General features: G+C 38.0%; 1 long non-coding RNA gene across 1 annotated transcript; it reads right to left on the minus strand.

Moving 5' to 3' along the window:
- Positions 1–21,567: 21,567 nt before the first annotated feature.
- LOC147917310 (uncharacterized) lies at positions 21,568–23,178 on the minus strand. The gene is made up of 2 exons (XR_015551991.1): positions 22,498–23,178; positions 21,568–22,184 (listed from the first exon to the last, which is right to left on the minus strand). It is a non-coding gene; the product is annotated as an uncharacterized LOC147917310 (long non-coding RNA).
- Positions 23,179–23,513: the final 335 nt, after the last annotated feature.

The following is a 23,513-nucleotide window of genomic DNA, read 5'->3' on the forward strand; positions in this document are numbered from 1 at the left end:
ATTCATTATTTCAAGGGAATTTATAGATTTTTGAAAAGTTATGTCTGTGTTGTTTGAAAGAATAATTAACTGTGGCAGGTTTGCAATGAACTATGCAAATATGAAGTGCCACTGATAAAACTAACTTATAAAGAAGGATCAAAACACAAGCTCAACCTGAGAAAAACAAACAAAACTTAGTTATTTAATGTTCAGAAACAGTCAGTGCCTGAGCATTGAGGAGAAAATTGGTTACTCCTGCACATCATTTTCCATAAAGACAAAGAAATAGAAGTAGTAATTCCATAATTCCATAATCCTGTGATTACTAATCTAAAGAACAAATGAGAGAGTCCTATGTATGAATTAGGAAATTATCTGAGTCATAGGGAGAAATAAATTTAAGAAACTTTTCATCTAAAGGATCCTTAATAAAAATGCAAAAATAAAAGATAGTATGCCTCTTATTGCATTGAATTTTAAAAGACTGATGTAGGAAAAACCAAGGCAGCCATAGGCTCAGAGAAGTCCCTTGTTTTTTAGTCATGTCAACTTTATTCCCATTTGCTCCATTCCATTTTGATAGTTAAATCTGGCCACACATTAGAAACTTCTAGATTTTTAAATACACAAACCCGTGCCTCACCCATGGAGAGTCTGATATACTTGTTTTGGAATGGGTTCAGACATTGGTAATTTTTTAATAGCACCCCAGGTGATTCTAATGTGTAGAAAGGGTTGGGAATCATTAGATGGAGGGAATGATGATTCTAGTAGTTTATTCCACACTGGACATTGTGGTAAGCATTTTAATTGCATTATCTCATTTAATCTTTCCAGTAATCCTACACTGCAGAAATTACTCCTTCATTTTGCTGATGGAATAAGCAGAAAAATAAAAAAAATAGGCTTGCCAAAAGCAGCAGAGCTTAGAAATGTTGAAGCAAAGACTCAAACTAAGGCTGTATGAATTCAAAGCCTGAACTCCTAAGCAGCTTTACTATCTAATTTCTGTATCTCGGTTGCAATAATCCTATAAATAAATATAAATAAAGCATCCTTCCTTGATTTTTCCCTCTCTCTTCTGGCCCAAAGGTGCCATATGCTATGACTGAAGAGGATTGTCGCCACTTCTTCAGAATTAGGTTAAATGTGAAAAACCCAGAGAAGAATGTCAAAACTTTTTGCCTCTGCCAGCATCTGATGAATAGACATGTTTAGTGAGTTGTAGAAGGTACTCTATAGTTTTCTTTAAACTATTAAAAACATATAAATATTGGGAATTTTGCTTTAAAAGTTAGATTACAGGTTTCTCTTTAAATGTTATAAAATCTGTACAACTCTGGACCTAAACAGGTGAAGGTCTTTAGCTATAAATGAGTTGTGCTTCTCCTATTCACCATAGTTCCTGTGGATGCCTGTCGTCTCATAGGCCAGTGCTTCTCAAAGATTAATAATATTCACACAGTTAACCTGGGGGTCTTATCAAAATGCAGATTTTGATTTAGTATGACTGGAGCGGGGGCAGAGATTCAGCATTTCCAGCAGGGTTTTAGGTTATGCTGATGCTCCTGATACTCAGACCACAACTTGAGTATCAAGGTTAATGCCACCTGTCATACTTATTTACATTACTTGACTTTAATTACATCAATTAATTTTGTGTCTCCTATTATGGCTATCCTTATGTAATCTTACATAAACTAATTCACTCCTGCTTTATTGGGTAAAAATAAAAGCACGTTTATAATTTTTTTGCCTTCATTTTCTAGAAAAGTGATTTTCTTTCTAAACCTGTCACATGGCATATAATCAAGAATAAAAATCCATTATAGATCTAGGTTTAGATTCTCCAGCCCAAATTCCCACAAGTGACATTAAGAGAGCCATTTGATGCATGCACACACAGTGTGTTGCATTTGCAAAAGAGAAACCCAAAATGAGAAACCCAAAAGAGAATTCTTTCCAGCACTGAGTCTAAGTTGACGCACACCAGCGTGGGGCTATCAGTCCACAGTTTCACAAGGCCTCCAGGGGTTACCTACTCCATTTCAACAAGAGGCCAGTTGCAAGGTAATGGCTGCTTTCCAAGTGGTGTAATTGGTAGCCATGTCTGAGAGGCAATAAGTCCTAAACCTCCAGTGGTACCTCCAGGCGGAGGCTGCCTTCCTTTGCCAGAGATTTCAATCATTAAAATCCTCAGTCATGAAGACTTCTAGTTCAAAAGAGTCCTTAGGACTGTGGGGTCTCCCAAATATTAGCACTTTTCTAGAGCTCTTCCTGATCAGGAGAATCCCCTCTGCACTTATGGAATGAGGAAGTACAAGTGTACAAAACATCAATACCAACTGAAAAATCGGTAGTAGAAGCCACAGAAATAGTACATTGGACTGGCCCAAATGGGAATGATCAGGGGCAAGAAGGGTGAAAGCACTTCTATTCCAGTAAGCAATTTACATTTGCCTTTGGTTTCAAGCAGTGTGGCAGCAGCAAGTTTCAAAGGACACGTCCATATTTTCTGTTCACTCCAAATCCTGCATTGGGCAGCAACATCTTCATTAATAACACCATCTGTTTCAGCTTTGGATATACCTGGATTTGATAGCCACAGCCACATTGCTTTCTAGCTATACCTATGGGGTTTATACTCCTTGGCTGATTTGGGTTTGACTCACAGAGTGGTGCTTCTTGTTACAAAGCTCATATGAACCTGGAGGATCTGCGACTCACTTAGTAATATAAGATCTAACTTCTCACTCAGTTTCAATATAAGGACTAAGGGAGTTTCCAAGGTGGGAGGGATAACCACAAGAATTTATCTAGATTTCTTTGGGCCAGTTTTTTATTCTCCCTTCATAGCCTTCATCAGTATTGTAAATTCAATTTAGGGTAGTAGTACTCCAAATAACAGTCAATACTTCATACATGGTTTCCCATGGAAAATGGTATGTCACAGGGAAATCTCCCTAAAAGAGTCTAAACTCTCTTTTAGCAGCTAGGGCCCACTTCAAAAAACTCTGAGCCATTTTACTGTTATCTCCAAATGGATCTAAGTTTGGCATAATAGACCGCAGGGGACCAGGAGGAGAGTGGGGCTCAGCCTTAAGAGGGCACAGCTGTTGCCATTCTTTATTAATAAGCAATACACACTTCGCCCTCTCTTATCCTCTAAGTGAACCAGCCATTGTTCTAAAGATTCACCTGCTTCTACCCGTAGCAGTTGTAAATTTTCCTCTTTTCATACTCAGTGTAGAAAAGCATCTCTGTAACTTTTATCGGAATTAAGGCAGAACCTTCTACCACTAATTAAATTTTTGGTTCTAGTTGTTATAATTAGGTGGGCCTGAGGCTGACCAACAGATGACTCACCTCCTGGGCAGTGAGCTAGCATCAACCAGGGCAGTGTCTACGGAACTATCTTTGAACCAACTTCTGGTTACTTGGCTTGCAACCACCTTCTCAATTTGGGCTCATGAATAGGCAATAAAATGGAGGACCATTTATTGCCTGGTTGCCCATATAACTGGGTCAATATGTTTGCTACCAATTCTATGGACTTTCTTCAAATCCCCTTAATTGGCCCATGAGGCCCACATCTTTCCTCTTCCAGAAAGTCTTGTCACTGTACCACCCAATCCTCATCAACTGTCAGGAAGTGTGAATTATCTGAGATTCTGCCCTACTTGTAAGGTAACATGTTCCTCTGTCACAATTTCATGGAGGCTATGAGAAAAAACATCACTCCTGGGTCAGAAAAAAAAAGACATTATTATTCACAACAGTAGCAGTAGCCAGAATAGCAGCACTTTTGCAAAAACCCTGAATCTCAATTCCCACAGGGTGATGTGAAGAGTGTCAAGTAACATCTGGCATACAGTGGGTTGTTACAGGAGAGAATCTGCCAGCTAAAGAAATGGGAAATTATTATAATGGACTATAAGAATTCCTGCCCTTTGCTCCAGAGTAAAACACTATCTCATCTTCCAAAGCTGTTTATTGTATATTCTTAAAGAGAATATAGAGCCAAGGGCAGTCAGTGCCTCTTCTCTTAGGATGTGCAAATATGTGAAAGGCCCATGGATAATTGTCTCCCTACAGAGACAAGTCCAGTATATCAGTAAACAATAAATGAGAGAACCACACACACATGTAAAATTAGGAAATTTCAAGTTGGATAACACAATTAACATCTCAGGCAAATTTTATTTATAAGCCACGTGCCTAAAACCAAAACTTGGAGAGATTGTATGTAATCTTCATCTGTGAGATTTTCTCCCCTTTCTGTAATTGCCCACGGCTTTGGGTGAGTAAGGCCTTGGGAGAGCAAAAGGAAATCAGGATGCGCAAGGGCAGTCCCAAATCATGCTTCTGTTGGGTCCACTTTATTCCCCAGAAGAGCTCTGGGGCAGCCCTGATGTCATCTGTCCACTCACCCCCATAGTGCTGGGCTCAGTCTGCTGTTTTATTGTATATGCAATCCATCAACAGCAGCCTGGCAAAGAGCAAGGCCTCAGCTCGAAAGTCTGTTCCTAGACAATTCTCTGGCAGTGGCTTCTTACCCTCCTACACCCCAGGGAGTTCTTGCAGTCTTTATTTTGATTCTTCTGATCCATTCAAAATTGGTTTTCTTCTGTGGCATCTCTGAGGTTGGACTAGGCAAGGAGCCAGCAGCCTGACCTAGTGTACCATCTTGACAGCAACAGCATCTGTTTTGCTTTTGTCTCTTTAGAGTTGTTCATTTTCTTGTCCATTTTGGCTCAGAACAGATCAACTCATCTTCACTGAGTGATATTGAATGTTGCTCTTTTTCCTTAGTATGTAATTGGATTTAAAGCTGATCGTGTTAGGCATTAAACAATCAATATATTATTTTTTTTCTTGCTTTTGTTATTGTTGTTTGTTTGTCTCCCCACCCAAAATCTGGTTAATATCTTTTATTCTATCCATTTTACCCTGCTATAAAATATAAGCACTCTAAATCAAGAAAAATAGTAAAGTGCAATCTGGATTGAATTTCATGATAAAAGGTATTTTTAAAGCAAAGAGATTTTTTAACAGTCAAGAATTTTTTCATCAATAATGTAAGCTGCTTATTTTAAATTGTAGTACTATTACAGATGTGCATGATAAATTGCTCCTGAATGCATGCTATCCCACAGATTTGAAACATATGAGTGGGATGAATAGCATATTGGCTATGAAGTAGCACAGTCAGTACAGAAAAGCTTGGCAAAATACAGAATGTGTTCTATTTACTAGCAAGTGCTATCTCACTATTTAACAAGTTTATTACAGAAATAAAAGGGAAGACAAGTCCTGACTTGGCTAAATTGTGAATTCACCATCCTCCTTGACTTGCTCTGCCAGGCTCCAAGTTGGACATAAGACTACCCATTCAGAAGTAAGAACCACTCCATCCTGACTTTGCCTGGCAGTCAGTCTTCTGTTCTTAAACCATTTCTGATATTATGCTTTTCAATAAAAATCCATTCATTCTGGAACCAGTTTTCAGCTATTGTCCCAAAGTATTGATTTTAGCTTCATTCGTTCTCTTTATCAAAGGTAGTTCTTGAGGAAGTAACAGTTTAAATCGGTGTTTCTTGAAGTGTGGTCCCACTGAAATATAATTTTCAGGTCCAGGGATTGTTTTTTTAAAAGTAAACTTCCTAGGTGACTCTGAAGTGAACAAATGTTTGAGAAGCACTGCCCTAAACTAAAGGAATAAATAACACCAAAGTTATAGGCAAGATATTCCAACCTGCCTTCAGTTACAGACAGTGCACTTTGTCTTATGTCTCGAGCCATGTGTTTCACCTAGGAGAAATTTTCTCCTCCAAATCTAATTCATTGTTGGGTATTATATCGCTACCCTAGGTTTTATCATCATACACTACTAATTAGACTGATTTAACTAATCAAAGGGAACTATTGTGGAATGAGGAACTTAATATTAATTGTATCACAAAAGTTTAAATAATTAAAATGGTAACTATAAAGGACAAAGATGAGAGAAGAGACTAGAGACCTGGAAATTTGCTTGGTCTCAGCACAGCCATCTGTTAGAAAATTGTATGTCAAATTGTTTCAGTTATTGTCATCTTCTTAGTATAACCAGAGTGTTATAGCCAGTCTTTTATCCATTTATTCAATAAACATTTAAGGAACATCCACTGTGTCCTTGGTACTATGCTGAGGATACTAGAAGTAGGCAAAGCCCCTGTTTTCATGGATCTTCAAGCCTTCTAAGAAAAACACTTGAAACATTTTAATTCACGTTTGCGACAAGCACAGCAAGAGGAAGATACAGTGTAAAGTGAATATACTTCACATTGTACCTTACCTAGTGGAGGTGAATAGGAAAAATGTTCCTGAAGCAGAGACCTGATCAGATTGGAAGGTTAATTAGTAATTAAGAGAGGACTGCTACAGCCAATGAGAGCAGTATATACTGTGAAAGCCCAGAGATGGGAAGAAACAATCTGTCAGGAACTGCAAGGTGGCCGCAGAAACGGGAGACCTGTGAATAAGGGAGAAGGTAATCTAAGATCATTCTGGAAAGAAAGACAAGTGATCTTTCATGCGGAGCCAAGAAAGCCAGGGTAAGGGGTTTGGGGAAGCCATTGAAGAGGATAGACAAGTTTGTTAAACAGTCAGATTTACTTGATTAAAATCTATATGCTCTGGGGCCGGCCTCATGGCTTAGCGGTTGAGTGCGTGCGCTCTGCTACTGGTGGCCCGGTTCGGATCCCAGGCGCACACCAACGCACCGCTTCTCCAGCCATGCTGAGGCCGCGTCCCACATACAGCAACTAGGAGGATGTGCAACTATGACATAAAACTATCTACTGGGGCTTTGGGGGGAAAAAAAGGAGGAGGATTGGCAATAGATGTTAGCTCAGAGCCGGTCTTCCTCAGGAAAAAGAGGAGGATAAGCACGGATGTTAGCTCAGGGCTGATCTTCCTCACAAAAAAAAAAAAAAAAAACCTGTATGCTCTGGACATACAGTTGTCAAAACAATGAATCTACGCACAGACCTTACACCCTTCACAGAAATTAACTCAAAATGAATCAAAAACTTAAAGGTAGAACACAAAACTCCTAGAATGTAATATAAGAGAAAACCTAGGTTACTTTGGGTCTGGTGATGGCTTTTTAGACACAACGCCAAGGCACGCTCTATGAAGCAAACAATTGATGAGCTGAGCTTCAATGAAAATAAAAATTTCTGTTCTGCAATAGACATTGTAAGAGAATGAAAAGACAAACCACAGACTGCAAGAATATATTTATAAAAGATATATCTGATAAAAGACTGTTATCCAAAATATACAAAGACCAGAGATGGGGGGTGGGGGAGGGGACATTAGATGAAGGTGGTCAAAGGGTACAAACTTCCAGTTATGAGATAAGTAAATACTGGGGCTATAATGTACAACATGATGACTACAGTTAACACTGCTGTATGATATATTTGAAATTTATTAAGAAAGTAGATCCTCAAGAGTTCTCATGGCAGGGGAAAACACATTTTTTTTTTTTTTGTATCTATATGAGATGATAGATGTTATCTAAACTTACTGTGGTAATCATTTCACAATATATGCAAGTCAAGTCACTATTCTGCACACCTTAAACTTGTGTTTAAACACACATATTGTTAAAATTAAACATACAGTGCTGTATGTCAATTTTATCTCAATAAAACTGAAAAAAAATCCAAATAAATGAGGCATATTCAATGATACTGCTGCACTAAAAATAATTTTCATTTGTGTAAATTCAAAAAACAAAATAAACAAAGAAGTGTTGAAACCCAATAATAAGAAAAAAACAAGCTAACTAAAAAATGGGCCTTATAGGTCACCAGAGAAGAATGCAGAGGTCAAATAAGTATATGAAAAGATGCTGCATATCATATGTCCTCAGGGAAATGCAAATTAAAACAACGGTAAAACGCCACTACACACCTATCAGAATGGCCAAAATGCAATTACACACCTATTAGAACGGCCAAAATCCAGAACACTGACAACGCCAAAGGATGTTAAGCAACAGGAACTCTTATTCATGGCTGATGGGAATCCAAAATAGTACAGTTTATTTGAAAGTGGGTTTGACAGTTTCTTACAAAACTAAACATACTCTAACCATATGACCCAGCAATTGCATTCTTTGGTATTTACCCGAAGAAATTGAAAACTTACGGCCACGCAAAAACCTGCACACAGATGCTTATAGCAGCTTTGTTCATAATTGCCAAAACTTGGAAGTAAAAGATGTCTCTCAATAAATGAATGGATAAATAAAATGTGGTACATCCAGACAATGAAATATTATTGAGTGCTAAAATGAAATGAGCTGTCAAGCCGTGGAAAAACATGGAGGAAGCTTAAATGCATATTACTAAGTGAAAGAAGCCAATTTGAAAAGGCTACATACATACTACACAATTCCAATGATAGAACATTCTGGAAAAGGCAAAACTATGGAGACATTTAAAAGATCAGTGGTTGCCAGGGCTTAGGTGTGAGAGAGATGAATAGGCAGAGCACAGAGGATTTTTTAGGGCAGTGAAAATACTCTGTATGATCTATAATGGTGGATACAAGCCATTAAACATTTATTCAAACCTGTAGAATGTAGAACTTAATGTAAACTATGGACTTTGAGTGATAATGATGTCACTGTAGGTTCATCAATTGTAACAAATTTACCACTTTGCTGAGAAACACTGATAATGGGGGAGGCTATGCATGTGTCTGGGCAGGGGATATATACGGGAAATATCTGTACCTTCCCCTTAATTTTGCCCTGAACCTAAAACTGCTCTGAAAATAGAGTCTATTAAAAAAGAAACACACTATATGCTTCTGGTTGTAGAGACTAGATTGCAGGAGGACACATGTAGATGTATGGAGACCAGTTACAAATCTGCTGCATAGTCCGGGTGGAGAAGATGGTGGCTTGGACAAGAGTGGACACAATATAAATAGGTAGAATTGGTGAGGTTAAATGCATCTTAGAAAATATAAATTGAGAAGACTTAGTGACTGAATGTGGGGTTCATACAGATAGAAATGTCAAGAATATCTTTCAAGTTATTGTCTTGAGCAATAGCTTCACTGATAGCATTCTGGCTGCTTCTACTATTTTTTGTAGATTGCATCTTCTTCATCATTGATTATTTTTCTCCTTTTTCTAAAATTTATAGTTTTTATTTTGGGATCAGGGTTTGATTCTGAGTTCTCTTTCCTCCCCGTTCCTCTCCTCTGCTTTCTCTATCTTGTCTTCTTCTCTTACCTTTTCTTCTCTTCTCTCCTTTCCTTTTCCTTGTTACTATTCATCTTTTCTCTTTCCCTATTTTCTCTATCTATCTCATTCCATAGAAATCCTCATTAAATGTGATGTTGTTACAAGTTGTTCTCTCTGGAAACAGACGTAGAGATGGAATTTGACATGTAGGATATTTATTAGAGATCGACACTTGGGATCAGAGGGGAAGAAAGCAAGGCTGGGCAAAGGAAGAAGTCAAACTGCAGTGCAGGCCAACAAAACCTTTGCTAACTGCATAGGACACACCAGAAAGCAGAGGACCAGAGTTGTCTCACAGAGGTCAAACTTTTATACCTTCACTGAGGTCAGTTATTGTATGCCTGCTCTGGGAATGTGTGCTTTTGGGAGAAGGAACTTTCAGTAGCTGAGGCAGACCCTGAAGGAGCTGGCAACTGGAGTCTGTCTGCTGAGAGCACTCCCAGCTGCTGGATCAACAAATCCTTCCATGAAAAAGTATCTGGCAGTATATTTCTGTCCACTATATATGGCTTTCTGATAATGACACATTTGTATCTTCAACCGTGGCTCCTCTAAGCTTCCATGTAAACTATTTGGTATCTATATTTTGATATTTCGTACATCTCAAACTTTCCACGTCATTTTTCCTCCAAATTGCTTCTAACATCTTATCCAGTTTCATAAATAGCACCATTATAAGTTGCTCAAACCACCATCTTGGACTAATCACAATTTTTTCCTTTCTTTGACTAGTTGAAGTCAGTCATTATCAATTTGCATCATTGTTATCTCCAAAATATACATCTCCATATCCACAGTCACTATTGTTCTAATTCATTATCATTGTCTCTCTCCTAGTCTTTTACAATAGCCTACTAATATGTCTTCTAGGGTTCACAATTACACAACTACAGCACATACTCCACACTATAAACGGAATCATCTTTTAATAAAATTAATCAGATCTTGACATACTGTTTCTTAAACACTTATATGGCTTCCCACTATTCTTAAAATAATACTCTAACTCCTTATTATAACTTCTGCGCCTAACATGACCTGGTCCCTTCTTATCTCTATGATATCGTCTCATCCTACATTCTCTCATTATTTTCTAGACGCACTGTCTACTTTTCTTCAATCAAAATGCCAAACTCGTATCTACCCCCCAATGAATTTGCTTTTAAAGATCCTTCTACATGGAATTCTATTTCCTTGGGTCTCTGCTTGTATCATTCACATTTTAGTTCACACGCCAATTCTTTAAAGGTGGCTTATCTGTACCACATATATCACATCACCCTTCTTATTCCCTTTATTGCATTTATCACGATCTGTATTTATCTTGTTTACTTGTTTATTTATTTTGATTCTCCCTTGCTTCCCCAATCCCTTGACAGTAAGATTTTAAAGGCAGGAAAATTGTCTGCCTTATTAATTGTTGTATCACTAGTACCTGAAATAAATGAATAAATGAATAAATAAATAATTGCCTATCATATAGTAAACATTCAAAACATATTTTCCCTCTATTAATGAATTAATTGTGGTCATATCTACTGATCCAGAAAAGATTGAGAAAGAGCTGTTTTGATGAAGGAAGATGTTAAATTTAGTTTTAGATATGGTGTTGGAAATTCTTTCAAGATAATCAAATAGAGATATCCAGTAGACAGTTGAATATGTGAGTATATAACTCAAAAGAAAGATATGGGCTGGAAATATAAACTGATCATCAGGGAAATGCAAATCAAAACCACAATGAGATATTACTTCACACCTGTCAGGATGGCTATTATCAAAAAAACAAATGACAGCATATACTGGTGGGAATGTGGAGAAATTGGAACCCTTGAACACCATTGATGGGAATGCAAAAATAGTTAGCTGCTATGGAAAACAGTATGGAGGTTCTTCAAAAACTAAAAATAGAACAACCATATGACCGAGCAATTCCACTTTTGAGTATTTATCTAAAAGAATTGAAATCAGGATCTCAAAGAGTTATTAGCACTTATGTGCATGGCAGCACTTTTCACACTAGCCAAGAAGTGGAAACAACATAAATGTTTATCAAAAGATGAATGGATAAAGAAAATGTAATACACACACACACACACACACACACACACAATGGAATACTATTCAGCTTTAAAAAAGAAGGCAATTCTACAATATGTGACAACATGGATGAACCTTGAGGGAATTATGCTAAGAGAAATAAGCCAGTCACAAAAAGACAAATACTGCATGATTCCACTGATATAAGGTATCTGAAATAGTCAAATTCATAGATTCAAACTGTGGAACAGTGGTTACTGGGAGTTGGGAGTAGGGAAAAATCAATGGGCATAAAATTTCAGTTAAGCAAGATTACTAAGTTCTAGAGATCTGCTGTTCAACATTGTAAATATAGTCAACAATAATGTAATGTAAACTTAATATTTTGTTAAGAGTGTAGATCTCATGTTCAGTGTTCTTACCAAGACAAGTGATATGATGGGAAAACCCTCGGTGCTTGTAAAGGTAAAGTGCTGGCACTTGACATGGGTGTCCTGGAAAGATTTTCATGAAATCTGAAGAACGAGTAAGAGTAAATTAGGCAACAGTGTGGAAGGGATGTTTTGAATAGTAGGCACAGCACATGCAAATTCAGAGAGATGAACAAAAGTTTGACATACGGAAGGGGTGGTAAAAAGACCAGTGTGATTCTATCACAGGGATTGATGAGAATAATGCAAAAAGAATAGACTACAAATAAAAGCATAGTCTTGATAAGAATGCCTTTATAGGTCTGAAGGATTTTATACATTATCCAGAAGACAATGAGAAAATATTAAAATATTTTAAATAAAAGAGTAAAATGATGATATATTTTCCTTTTTAAAAGATCCCTATAGCTGTACTGTAGAAAGGAAATTACAAAGGTAAACACACAGGTCACCAAAGACTAGGAAGAAGACAGAGGTATCCCAGAATAGAGAAGATTAGACAGAGATGGAAAAGAGTGGTCACACCTGGAAACATTTGAGGAGATAATTTTAAAAGGAATAAGTAATAAACTGTATAGTGGGTAGATGTGGAGGGAGTGTCAGGAGATACTCTTATTTTCTACCTTCTCCAGCTGAAATTCCATTTTATTTTCAGTATATAATTATTCAAGAGTATAGAGCTAGAAGACGGGACTGAATTAAAAAAATAACAATATCCAGAGGATGGAGACATTAATTGAATACAGGTGTGAATAAATAGTATGGGCTAGAGTCAAGAGCAGGAAGAGAAGAAGAAAAGTAATAGTCAAAGGTCAGGTAGAGGAGAAAGTGCCGAACAAGACTGAGAAGTGGCCAGTACATTAACAAATTGGTGCAAGATCATAAAAGCAAGAGAAATTGAGTGTTTTAGTAAGGAGGGATGGTATACCGTGTTAACCACAGCTGAGGGGTCAAGTAAAATGGGCTTGAAAATGTCCATTGGAATTACAGACCCTATGGAAAGTCATTACTATAGAATGACGAAGGTGAAAGCCAGCTTCCTGTGTATTGATTAGAATTGTGGCCCTCTGATTCCTTCAACAAAGAAAATAAAACCACAAATCTGTCAAAAAATCAGGCTAACATTTTACTTTGTGTGGGTTGGCATCAGTGACAAAATTAGTAACATTAATATGTCTAGAGATTTCTAGGCAAATGAGGCTGAATCATAAGAGATACGGCACCCTATCAAATAATTCAGATTTTCTTTGGATCTAGAGATTTCATTGGCGAAGAAAAAGTGCTGATATTGAAGAACTGAAGGCAGGAGTACAAGATATGAGACGAATGGGGATTCTCTCTCAAGTCTTCTGTTTGAACTCATCATATCAACTGGGCATTCTTTGATTTAATTATATTTTTGGCACTTTGTCTCCTTTCATGATTATTTTGGGGAAAAGTTACCGACAGAGTGCAAATTAATGGACGTGTGTAAGAAATCACTTCTGTGTGGGATAGGAAAAGAGTGTAAGGCTCTGGTTTTGTTATCAAGGGGCTTACATACATACACGTGCATACATGAAGCTTTCAAAAATCCTAGGTAGAACAAGGAAGATTATAAATAAATAAATGCTTACGTTAATATATTTCTCAAGCTACAGATCAATGCATGCCATGGGACTTCAAAGAAATAATAGGTTTACTCCAGGCCTGATTCTAAGCTTTCTCTTTTTATCATTCCAAGAAATATACTACTTCTTGGAAATCATCCAGTTAAATTGTCACTGATCAGAACACACACAGAAATGGGCAACATTACCTGTAACGTTAAATCAACTTTAGATTAACTTTTACGTTTGGTCCAAGGCGTTTCATAAGTGTCAAATTTCTTACTGATAAAAAGGTTTTCTCTACTCCACTATTGAGACATTTCTTAAAATCTCCTTCACAACGTTCAGTGTATTTTTTCTCCATTTGAGGTTTTTCTTTTTCACTTTTACAAATATTTCTATTCTCTGACAGATCCTTTTTATTTTCCTACTTTTCATTCTTTTCTGCGTGTGTGCATGTCTGTACACTTGACTACATATCAATTACATTTTGAAGTAAAGTTAGTATTTTAGTGATAAATCAGTAGAAGAGCCATAAGTATGCTAATGACTGCTGACCAAAAACAGCAACGAAGAAAAGTATATTATGTCTTTTAGTGGTAAAGCTAGTAAAATTATTATCTGACTGAAGCATATATGATCAAATCTTAAATAAGTCCAGAATCTCATATCCAAAAACCCTGAAGCCACACATATTTTGGAATTCAGAAATATTCAAATTTTAGAAAGATAATATATGCATGGACTATACTGTATGATACATATGCCCAGCAAATTCTAAAGCAACACACTATAGTTACATAAATTACTATTACTGAAGTTAAACAGTCACCCTACATGGGAGAAAAGTCATAAATCGTTTGTATTTTAGCTAGAGTCAAATCATGTAGTAATACATTGATAAGTGACATAGTGGATAAATACAGACTGCAAATATTCTAATATTTCTCTATGCAAAGAAAATGTTCATATCTCTATCTCTATCTATGTGTAATAATAATCTAGAGGAACAAGTCACTCCAATGTTGACACCTTCACTGTCATTAGGTTGGAGGTGGCCATGTGATAATGGGACAGAAACAGGATTCGCAAGTAATGAGGCAGAACTTTGATAGTCTGCTTTAAAAGAGCGATTTCAGTTTTGCCTTCTTCATTAAATAGGTTTCTGTCTAAGCAGTCTCTAATTGAGTAAACGGCCATAACTTTCTGTTGATTGATAAATAGACCATGAATAAGGAAAGCGATTAGTTTGTCACAATTTTTCACCATTGCTTAGAGATTTTTCCACCTGTGTTCATGAACACTGCTCTCCTGTTACTCATCATTGAAGCAATTTCTTCATCATCCATGGGCTTGCACAACAGGTGCGTTGTTATAGATGTTCACCATTCATTCTCTCAGTTTTCTCCAAGGACTATAGTCTTTGCAGGTTATTATCTTACCAAATTTATCAGTGTAATTTTCAGCTGCTTCAGGATTTGCAGAAACATTTTGCTATAGGTTTTTGGATATTTTACACACTGATGCTTCTTGAATTCCTGAATCTTCACACTTATCTTTAATGTTTAGTTCTTTGCCACATATTGTATGTTACTTCATAACCAACAAATCAGTTAGTGGTGTAAGTGTACTTCTTCACTGTCAAATCTACTTAATCAATACCAGTCATTATCTTTTTTTGTTTATTTGTTGTTTGTCCCACTATAGAGTGTTTGCTCATTTTTCATTAGTTCTTGTAACCACTGTCAGGCTCCAGTGTAAAAACTTCAACAACTTATATTTCTGTTTCTTTAAGTCATATATTAAAGACAAAGTAATATGAGATTTTCTACATCACATTCCTCATTAAGATACTTCACAAACACACCTTGATGAAGCTTGTGCACTAACATCACTTGCTGAGATATTGATAGTAAAATTTGCTGTAATTTTTATTTTTTGATATTACCCTGGGAGATATTTAATACTTTTTGACATTTTTCCTGTTCAATTTAACCCAATGTCACAAAATAAAAAACAATAAACCAAATATTGATGAAGAAAAGTGTGTGACTACTAGGAATACTGAATCTCAACATGTGCCTAGTATCAGTTCAAATAAGATTTTGGCACACAAAATGGTTTTATTGACAAATTTACAAAAAAAGAAAAAAGAGAAGAAGAAGAGAAAATAAAAAGAGAATTTAGATTTTTGAGCTTTTCAGGTTTTGAAATTGCCATGAAGGATTGTTGCTCTATATTGATTTATGATAGAAATTTTAATATATCAGTTAAGGGGAAATACCTTTTGATCAGTGAATACTCATGATTAATCTTGAAAGATGGTAGATGCTAATAAAAGACACATAAAACTAATTATTTAACTCACTCCATCGTGATAACTAAAGTTAATATTATACATTTGCATTCTTTTGGTCTTAAGATTTTCGTTGATAATGAATATCCCCATGTCTACCAGAAATGCCAAGAAATTTATATTTTATGTGCTCAAAAATTCATCATTGTTTGCCTGTATTAAAGAATGCATTTAGTCTTATAGCCGGCAAGACCTCCAGCACTCTTCAGAAAACGGTTCATCTCACAGTCACTGACATTTTTCAATAAGGAGACATGTATTTTACACGCAAAGTATAACACAAAGAATGAATGGTAGTGAGAGCCGTGGTATTTAGGAAACTGGGTTTTTCTGTTTTGAGTACTTTATATGCAACTTTCTCACTTTCAATATCTTTTGACTCTGTTCTTTATTTTATATTTTTGTGGTTGAAATGGTTTCCATTTAAATTTCTAGGAAAGTAATAATTTAGAATATGCATCATATTTATTCATTTACTAAATAAATTTTTATTCTATTCTACCTTATGCCAATCACTGTTGTAGGCATTCTGGACCTAGCAGTGGAGGAATCAAACCTCCTGAGCTATGAAGAATTAAGTGATTTAATGCAATAGGATGCTCAGCAGAGTACTCAGCACATAGTAAACAATTAATAAATTATAGCCATTGATAATATTAGTGGTGACTATATTTTATTACTAAGCAACTCTTCTACTGGGAAATACATACAATAAATAAATACAATAATTATAAAATCATTTTTTGTAGAGATTCTTGCTTTGAAGTAAACACAGCAGGTTGACAGGAATGAGGTGCACTTCAATTAGGATAGTGAGAAAAAAATTCCTTTCAGGAGCTGAAATTTGAACTTAAAACTGAATGAAGGGAAATAAGTAGTCCTGCAGAGTTCTGGGGAAAGAATATTTCAGGTAGAGTGATATTTAAGTACAATGCCTGCAAGGAAGGAAGAAATTTATATGTCCAGAGACTTGAAAAAATGTAGCTGGCACATAGTAAACGAGGAAGAAATAGATAGGAGATGAGGGCAGAGATTTGTAGGTTATTATACACCATAGAAGGAGACTGAGTTTTATGCCAGTTGCAATGGGAAGCAAGTGAAGGGTCTTAAGAGGAATGATATTACCTGATTTGAAGTGAAAACATCATTCTTGCTGCCCTTTGTTCATATGTGGGAGGAAGAAGACCAGTTAGGAATCTAAAACCTTAGTCCTAGTTAGACGTAATGCTGGTTTGGACAGATGTTAGCAGTGGATATGATGGGTTCAGGATATATTATAGACCTAGCACTGACAGGATATATTGATGAATTATACATAAGGGATGAGAGAAGGAGAGGAGTCAAGAATGGGTTTTTGAATTGAACATCTGAATAGATAGTGGCAAGATTATTCCAGAGAATACTGTAGGAGAAACAGATTTGATGGGTGAGTGAGTTTGTGTATGTGTATGTGTGGGAGGGTGAGTGTGCGTGTGTGTGTGTGTGTGTGCATATCATGACTTCTCTTTTGCTAACCATTCAAAAAGACACTGTTCCTTAAATAGAAATCCATATAATAAGTACCCTAGATTAAATTGCCACAAAAAAAAAATCTACAATAGCCTGTTTACTTTCTTTTATCAGTTACTGATTTTATTAGTGTACAAAATGTTTCCTCTTTTAAGTTGGCTACCGGGAAATGGAGAGATAAATTCCATGCTCCATTATGATAAATAATTCATTCCAGATATATAGTAGATTGTTGCCCTTCTTCCTTCTAATTGGACTTTGAGCAAACTTTATATTTTAATTGGTCTGCTTCATATGTGTTTTAATATTGTATGTTACTTTGAACTAGTTTGGGGACTAGTTACTTCATAAATCATAGATGAATAAATAAGTAAATGAGTGAATTAATTAACAATATCTGTTGCTTTAAACTCAGTCCATTGACAAATTTGGATAAATAGCACTACCACATACAAAATGCACTAATTAAAAAGGTTAATAGTGTCTAGCACTTGATGAAATTAAGCAATGAGCCAAATCTGACCTGTGAATCATAAATTCCTTACCTTCTTTTTCCTGATGATTTAGCATTTGAGTAATTGAGCATATTTTTCTTACTGAATTGACAAAACAAAAGTTGGTAATGTAGAAACAGCCACAGCTAGCCTCAGAGCCATCACATTTAATGTAAGCAAAGGGGCAAGAGATTGTTTTAATTCATAAACAGACCAAAAAAATTCTTGTACATATGGTTTAAGAAGTACCCCTGGAGAATGTTAATTTACATATTCCTGTTCAATGGCCAAGCTAATGAAGAAACAATGCATGCGTTTGGTTTTAGCATTAAAAGAGATATATAAAACTTACTTTACTCTGCCACGCGTTCAGAGAAGCTTGTAATTCTGGCCCTTAAGTGCTTTACAAACACTGAACTCGCTTGTTCTCTGTCAGCTCTGGAATAATAGAACAGCCCCACGCTCATTTGAAGGAAAACATTGATCGCTTCTGGCTCATCCTCTCTTCTCCTTTGCAACACAAAAGACTCTGCAGCCAGACTGCCTAGTGCAGGCCACTGCTCCACGGCATACTAGCTGTGTCCTCCTAGACCAGCTGCTTGCCTTCTGAAGCTTCATTTCTCATTTGCAGTTTAGACACACTATAGTACTTTTTTCACACAATCATTAATAATAAATAAATCACAATATGGTTCTTCAAAAAAAGTAAGTGCTAAATTAAAATTATCACTATCACAATATTGTTTTTTCTCCTTCGGGACCCAATAACAAGAACGCTCACAGGAAAAGCAAATGATAGTAATTAATTTAAAAAGGGAATCTAGGGGGCCGTCCCGGTGGCTCAAGTGGTTAAGTGCGCACGCTCCGCTGCGGCGGCCCAGGGTTCGCCGGTTCGGATCCCTGGCGTGCACCAACGCACTGCTTGTCAGGCCATGCTGTGGCAGCGTCCCATATAAAGTGGAGGAAGATGGGCACGGATGTTAGCCCAGGCCCAGTCTTCCTCAGCAAAACGAGGAGGATTGGCAGATGTTAGCTGAGGGCCGATCTTCCTCACAAAAAAAAGAAAGTGAATTTAGTAATTTCTTTGTGGAGACTCTCCCTCCAGGAGAGTAAATAGCAAAAAACCCTTAACTCACACAATCAAGTCAGAAAGTCAAGGGTATTTAGAGACCACCTAGAACGTGTCAGGCACAGTAATGAATGAGCAGTAGTTGTGTCTTCTTCGTTTAGTTTTACATTAGGGAAGATAAAACAGACATAAAATATTTGCATGAGCAATGAGACTAAGATGGAGAATGTCGAGGGATACATAGCAATCACCAGTGTACTTGAAAAAGTACGTTAGCTCTGGTTCCAGAAGGATAAATATAAATAAACTAAATGAAGAGAGAAGGGGAAAAAGAGTTCAAAACAGGAAGAAGACCAAAGATGATATACAAATAGCCAACAAGCATATGAAAAGATGCTCAACATCACTAATCATTAGGGAAATGAAAATCAAAACCACAATGAGATATCATCTCACACCCATTAAGATGACTATTTAAAAAAAACAAAAAACAAGCACTGAAAACAACAAAAGTTTTTGAGGACGTGGAGAAATTGGAAGCCCTGTACACTGTTGGTGGGATTGTAAAATGGTGCTATCATTATGGAAAACAGAACAGAAGTTACTCAAAAAATTGAAAATAGAACTATCATATGATCTAGCAATCCCACTTCTGAGTGTATAGCCAAAAAAATTTAAAGCATGATCTAGAAGAGATATTGACATGCCCAAGTTCATAATAACGTTATTCACAATAGTCAAGAGATGGAAGCAACCCTAAAGTCCATCCATGGATGAACGGCTAAAGAAAATGTGACATATACTTACAATGGAATATTATAAGCCTTAAAAAGAAAGGAAATTCTGTCACGTGCTACAACATAGGTGAACCTTGGGGACGTTATGCTAAGTGAAATAAGCCAGTCACAAGGAGATAAATGCTGTATGAGTCTACTTATAAGAGATATCTCTAGCTAAATTTATAGAAACAGGAAGTAAAATGCTGGTTATCAGGGACTTGGAAGAGCGGTAAAGGCCAGTTGCTGTTTAATGGATATGGAGAAACGAATCTGCACAATGAAAAAGTTCTGGAGCTGTTTCGCAGTAATGTGAACATACTTAACACTACTGAACTGTATACTTACACATAGTTAAGATGGTAAATTTTTTTTTTACCACAATAAAAAAGAAGAAAAAGAAAACAGGATGAGGAGTGTTACAATCGATCCACAGAGGTAAGATGGACCCCCTCACCCACAATTTATTCAAATGTTGAGACTGATGACACCACATACACAATAAGAGGTTATGAAAATGTTTATTACTCAAGAAAGAATGAGGCTTTCTGGGGAGAGCAAAGTAGCCTCCAAAATAGGTCCAAAATGGTAAGAGAGAACAGGAAAGAGGCCTGTCTTGGGGTTTTATGTTGGCTAGGGGGTGGGGCAGAGTGAGGGTTCCTGCGTGTGGGTTGGGGCTTGAGTGGTTTGTACTTCACTGCAGTACTAAAGGAGGGAATATCCAAATTTGCTTAGCTCATCCAGATGTGGGACAGAACGAGAAGGGAGGAGAGTGGGACTTGAAAGTCATCAGCGGTCAAAAATCAAAAAGGGAGTCATACTGTTACAATTCCTGATTGTTACAGACTGTTACAATCCATGATGTTTGGCTGATGACTGGAATATGCTATGCTTCATTTAATTATATTTGGGCTTATTTAAGTAAGCCACTACTGTCTTGTTATACTTGTAGCCTTGAGGCGACAAGTGAGGTGAAATTTCCATTGAATGCCTTGTTCATGAGCTCATCGTTGTGGGTTTTGTGTAGTGTTTTGTATTATGGTTTTATATATAAAGAAACATACGTGACCTTCATTTATATTTAGGTTACATGCGAAGTGAGAGAATCCTAGAATTCTATACCCCAAGGGGGAAAAGCTTGGATAAGAAATTGTGTGGCTGCTATTGGCTGGACCAGATGCCCAAATCATTGGCAATAGTTTAAGAGTTTGCAAAAATGTGTAGATGGGACCAATTGTTGGCCAGGGCATCCACTGCTAAGATGACTATCTGAAGTTTAGCCAATTATGCTGACCCTTGGGTACCATCTTGGATCAGGCACATCCTGGTTAACGGATGAAAAGCAGCAGCTCCGCAAGGAGCTCCATCATGTGTATGGTGGCCACACAGTTCTTAAAGTGTAGGAATTCCTTTTGCTGTTCACTCAGTAGCCAAGACGACCAGGACAGGGATGACCTTATCATCCAGCTCCATAGCATCTGGCAAGGGACTCAAGAGAGGAAAGACCACCCATTCCTGCAGACAGGATATGCCAGAAAGTTCAGATATGGCTCTATCTTTTAGCAAGGAGATCTTGGTGACCATGCCAAACTTGCAGATGCAATCAGTATCTGGGTACCAAGGGTCCTAGACTCAGGGCCCCTGAGAACCACTGTTTCCAGGAGAGTCCAGTAGTAATCATAAGTTGCCACTCTAATGATGTATAACACAGGGCTGGGGAGAGCAATTTCTAGTAACAGAAGTTAATGGGCAATTTATGGCCATCAAGAGTGGCACAGAGATTTCCAAGATGCATAAAAGAACGTTACTAAAGCCTCTACAGGAAAGGAGTCTTTGAGGGCACTAGTGGGCAAGCTGTTGTACTACAGTTTGGACAAATTCTAGAGCATTCATTGTAGAGGGCCTCATTCCAAGTGGGCCAGTTTTCAGATGAGAGCATACATAAGCTTAAGTAAAATTTAAGTAAAAAATTAAGTAAAATTGAGAAATATGTTCCCCCCAGAATTCAAAAAGGGGGGGATATTGGACTTGTTTTAATTTTATGGGTGCTGAGTGGGTCAATATCTGTTGCTTGGCAGTGTCAGGGATGGAGCAGCCCTTGATCATTATATAATTTTCAGGATTTTAACTGAGGCAGGAGGGCCTTGTACTATGTGTGGGGCAAAGACCCATCCCTTTTTTGTGAGCTTCTTTGTGAGTATTTGTATGTTCTGAATGAGTGCGTCAAATGAACCTCCTCAGTAGGACGTCTTCAGTGTAATGTCATACCTTTGTTTTTAGAGACAGTCAGATGTGGTTAAGATCTTTCCTGCAAAGGTTGTATGTGATGAGAGGGCTGTTAGGGTGTGGCATATGAGTAGCTGAGTAAAGGTGTATTGTGTCCCTACAAAGAGGAAGGCAAACTACAGCTGAAAACCTGTGGAAATAGGCACCAAACAGAACATATTAGCCAAATCTATGATTGCAATGTATTCACCTGTTGCTTATTGAACGTTGTCAATAATTTCAGTAATGTTGATGGAGACACAAATAGAGACGCATGACCCAGAGGCACTCCAAGGAGGGACTCATTCCCATAGTCTTGTCCCTAAAGACCGATTATAACTTCTAATTTAGGTTGGGATGAATCTGTAACAGAGGCAAGGTAGACCTCAGCAAATGCAGTACAAAAGAGCATGATCAAAGTGCAAGCTTGCCAGCAGGCAGCAACACAACTCAAAAGTATGCTAACTAGCAAGCAGCAGAGCTGGTTAGCAAGTCAAAGCAAGAAGAGAAAGATCCCCAGGGAGAGTGGTCATTGCCTAGACTCCCTGTTTTCTGTGCCAACAGTTGTGTCACCTTGCAGAGGCAGAATAGACCCTCACACTCAAAAGCTGATTCAAATGTTGAAACTAATGATGCAACACAAGTACCAAGAGGGTATGAAAATGTTATTACTCACGTAATGAGGCTTTCTGGAGAGAGCAAGGTGGGCTTCCCCGCAGATCCAAGAATGGCATGAGAGGCGGAGTCAAGATGGCGGTGTAGGCAGACTCTGAACTCACCTCCTCCCGTGGACACAGCCAATTTACAACTACTCGTGGAAAAATTACCCCTGAGACAGAACTGAAAACTGGATAAGAGGAACTCCTGCAACAACGGACAATCCTAACTGGGGTACAAGAGGCAGAGACTCCCTTCCCGAGAGGAAAAACGCCGCCTTCACAAGCCGCCAGCTTCACGGCCGCCAGGAGCAGCTCACAGGTCCGCAGCCTCCCTGGAGGCGCAGGGTCCTGAGCCGGGAGCGCCCCGGCTGTGGGCATTTTGTGGACCCAGCACAATCGACACCAGCAGCATAATATCTGACTTTGCCTGCTACTAAAACATTGGGGAGCACCCCCAGAAAACCCGGTTCACAAAGAAACTAAAACTGGCTCTTAAAGGGCCCGCACACAAACTCACCCGTTCCAGAAAGCATCCTAAAATCACCAGAAAGATAGGTGCACAGTGTTGGGGTGAAAAGCGACTCACCTAATAGGCCCTGAGTGCATCTCGGTGAGGGGTGAGACCTCTCCAGGGACTGGGACATTGGCGGCGGCCATTGTTGTGTCCTGGTGTGAGCGTGCTGACACAGACTCCATTGGAGTTCTCCCTGAGGCCTGCTAGCCCAGGGTCTGCCCCACCTGCTAGAGCACCGATTTAATCCAGCTCAGCCAGGGCAGGCAGCCCACCCTAGAGACTGGCCCCACCCAACAACAAGCCCTAGGGCAACTTGTGGGCCTGCATAGATTGGTGACTGGATTCTCTGCAGCCTGGCAACTGAGCCAACTTGAGTGGGGCAGGGTGTGCACAAGGAGCGGGTGGAGAGTGTGGGGTGGTGGCAGAGTGTGTGGGGCTCCCGCCGTGGAGAAACTGGGTCCACTTGGGGGTCAGGGTGCTCACACGGGGCAGGACTGTGTTGACTGTGTGTGTGGACCT

The sequence above is a fragment of the Ceratotherium simum genome, chromosome 4 (genome assembly GCF_057802395.1).
Source record: "Ceratotherium simum simum isolate JZ-2026a chromosome 4, ASM5780239v1, whole genome shotgun sequence".
Lineage (NCBI taxonomy): Eukaryota > Metazoa > Chordata > Mammalia > Perissodactyla > Rhinocerotidae > Ceratotherium > Ceratotherium simum.